General features: G+C 40.3%; 1 non-coding gene across 1 annotated transcript; it reads left to right on the forward strand.

The window, feature by feature from the left end:
• The first annotated feature begins 518 nt into the window (after positions 1-518).
• Positions 519-600, forward strand: trnal-uag (transfer RNA leucine (anticodon UAG)). Its single transcript has one exon. It is a non-coding gene; the product is annotated as a tRNA-Leu (tRNA).
• Positions 601-2,968: the final 2,368 nt, after the last annotated feature.

Genomic DNA, 2,968 nt, shown 5'->3' on the forward strand with positions numbered 1-2,968 from the left:
TGATCATGGACTGCATATGAGTAGTTACCGAAGATAATGTTTCCAAGTTTTCTAAATACTTGTGGTTATAAAAGAAACAAATGCAAAATGGCTGCATGTCTCAAAAGCCTTGAATTGAAGCACTGACCATTGCTGGTGTCATGCACCTCTTATTAGCAATGGTACATGTATTAGGTTTGATGAACTTCGGTAAAGCAACCAATATTACCAAAGGGGCAGATGGCATTTTGTTTGGCTTCATGCTGACTCTACTATTTCCATCCATACTCACATTTCTGTATTTTTTCGATGACTAAGTAATCACTGCTGCAGTGAAAGGTCCACATCAGATTCTTTTCAGTTTAAAAAAAAACATTTAATCTCTATGGAAAGCCAAATGTTGCTCCTCATACTGACTGGTTGAGGTTATTTAGATGGTGCCACTAGTTGCTGTTAAGGTAACAAGAAATATCCACCACTGATCACTTTGACTTGAATTTGTCAAACATGAAATTGTAGAGCAGGTGCAGCAAACGCAAGGTAGTGTGGCCGAGTGGTCTAAGGCGCTGGATTTAGGCTCCAGTCTCTGTGGAGGCGTGGGTTCAAATCCCACCACTGCCATTCTTTCTGCCTGCAGGTTTGAAAGAGAAGTGTCAAGTGATAACCGGTGTTGTTGTAGTTAGTGTGCTCAGTTATTGTCTGTGCTCCAGTTGCCATGTTCTCAAATGACTAATTGCCACAGGTGTGTAAAGTCAATTATCTTCTTTCTATATTGCTAAAGTGGACACCTTACAGGTTCTTGGAGAAGATTGGGGAAATCACTCGAAAAAGGTCCCTGTGAGGTCCAGCAAATACACAAGTTTTCATCCTGTAAGCTGGTGAAATACTAGTTTCCAAAGATGCCACAATAAGTGAACCAGAGATTTTCAAGCCCTTGCACCCAAAAGGGAGAGCAGAGTGCTGCAGCAGAAACATGCTGAGCCCATAACCCAGAGGTTGATGGATCAAAACCATCCTCCGTTAATAGCTTTGGATCTGCAGGATGTCTCTATCCTTTACATGCATACTTACTCTGCCATGTTTTCAGATGACTTAACATCCACTGCCACACTCCTCCAAAGTGAAGTGCCTTCACTCTTGCTAAATTGGACACCATGTGTGTCACGAGAAGCTGAGGCAAATAGTGTTGCTATGCCCACCTGTGATAAGTCTTTTGTTTCAGTAAAAGTCCATTGGGTATTTGGACAGTTTTCTGGACCTATCTTAGAGATTCCTGGAAAGACTTTAGACAATCACTAGGAAGAAAATAAGTTAACATTGTGTAGGAGCATACAGCCTTCCTAAACTCTGAGAGAAAGCCACAAGGAGGGTCAAATGTTTATTACCCTGCCCCCGAGCTTACTCTGGTCAGGAGGGATGCCCTCTCCAGACATCCGGGTGCCAAAAGGAGGGTAAAAAGTTTACTTGAGGTACTTCAAGGCTCTTTAGGTCATTAACTTAAAAAAAGATATAGTTAGGGTTTGCTAATCAACTTATTTGCATGAATATTTGCTTCTTCATCTTGTTTTTTCATTATATATTGCAACTATAGGTTAGTCTAGAGTGTGTGTATTTGAAGCAGATCTCGTATAATAAAAGCATTAAGTTTCCTCCAAAATAAAATAATAACCTTATTTTTCCACTAAGAGGATGCTTTATCAGACCTGCCCACTTTGGCCTGATAAAAACATGTGTGCTCGGCACAGCTCGCCCTCTTGTACGCTCTTGCCTCTCTTGTACTCTTGGCTTCTCTTCCGTATTGTAGCCTCTCTTGCTTTTATGTTTTGCATACACTCTTTTGTTTTTTCATTTTGTCTACTTGTTATCTTATGTTTTAAACAGTTACATTTTTATACTCGATTCCTGCGTAACTCTTTTGTGCTCACGATCAAAGTTATTTTAAACTTTTATATTTGCTTATCCAGTTTTCTTTTATCTCCAGTGTCTTCAATATTTTTGCACGTAAGTAATAACTTTGATAACAATATCGAACGGCCAACGATATTGTTTTCACCATTATTATAAGCGAGTAATTATAACAAAGTAGGCCAGCGCCTGTCGACCAAGCTCTTCACCCTGGATTTATCGGAACCAGCAGCTGCCAACCACTCGTCACAGTGGTTCTTGTGCCAAACCCAAAGACTTTCTGCAGCGCAAGGAAAACAGCGTTGGGGGCCACCTGCAGGACATCGCAGACTCAACCACTCCTACACTGCTGTGTGCCAGCCAGTTTCACTCTGCTGGAAAGTCCAGAAGCAGTGAAGCAACAATCTGGGGCCCCAAGAGGAACTTCTCCTGATCCCCGCTACTAAGAAAGTAGGCAAAAAATATCCATAACTTAAGGAAGCCACTGTGTGGTGAAGAGTGAAGTCGAACAAGAGGCTTAATTTTCCTGATCTTAATTTAGGTTTCATTAGACACATGGTTTTGTGCATCCCTGCATTCCCAATTTATCTATAGTCACATACTCTCTCACTATCGCCAAACTAAATAACTCACTAGTGTTACTTCTCATTTCAATCCATCTGTATAAATACTGTTGATTTTGTGTTATTTCATATAATTACCATTTGCTGTTCATTTTTTCAGTTGTTACATATTTAGCTCAAATAAATCCTCATTTATCGCCAAGTCGTTGTCTGTGTATATATCTTTTGGACAGGAGCTGAGATCACTGTATGGAAAATTCATAACCCAGATATTGAGATTGATTCATTATTGTTAAGCGTGTTGACGAATTAATAAGCGGCTTACGGAGTTATTAATTTGATTAGTCACTTCCCTCTTTAGGAGGGTGGTGCCCCAGAATTTCATTACGAGTGCAAACATTTTTTAAAAGGTATTTTCCCAGGTTTCCCTACAACCTGTAAGCTGTTGTTTCCCAGAAGTTCCCAAAGATTCCCACGATAAGTAAAGTAAAGATGTGCAAGCCACTGCACCCAAAAGGGAT

This window comes from Epinephelus fuscoguttatus, linkage group LG9, assembly GCF_011397635.1.
Source record: "Epinephelus fuscoguttatus linkage group LG9, E.fuscoguttatus.final_Chr_v1".
Taxonomy (NCBI): Eukaryota; Metazoa; Chordata; class Actinopteri; order Perciformes; family Serranidae; genus Epinephelus; species Epinephelus fuscoguttatus.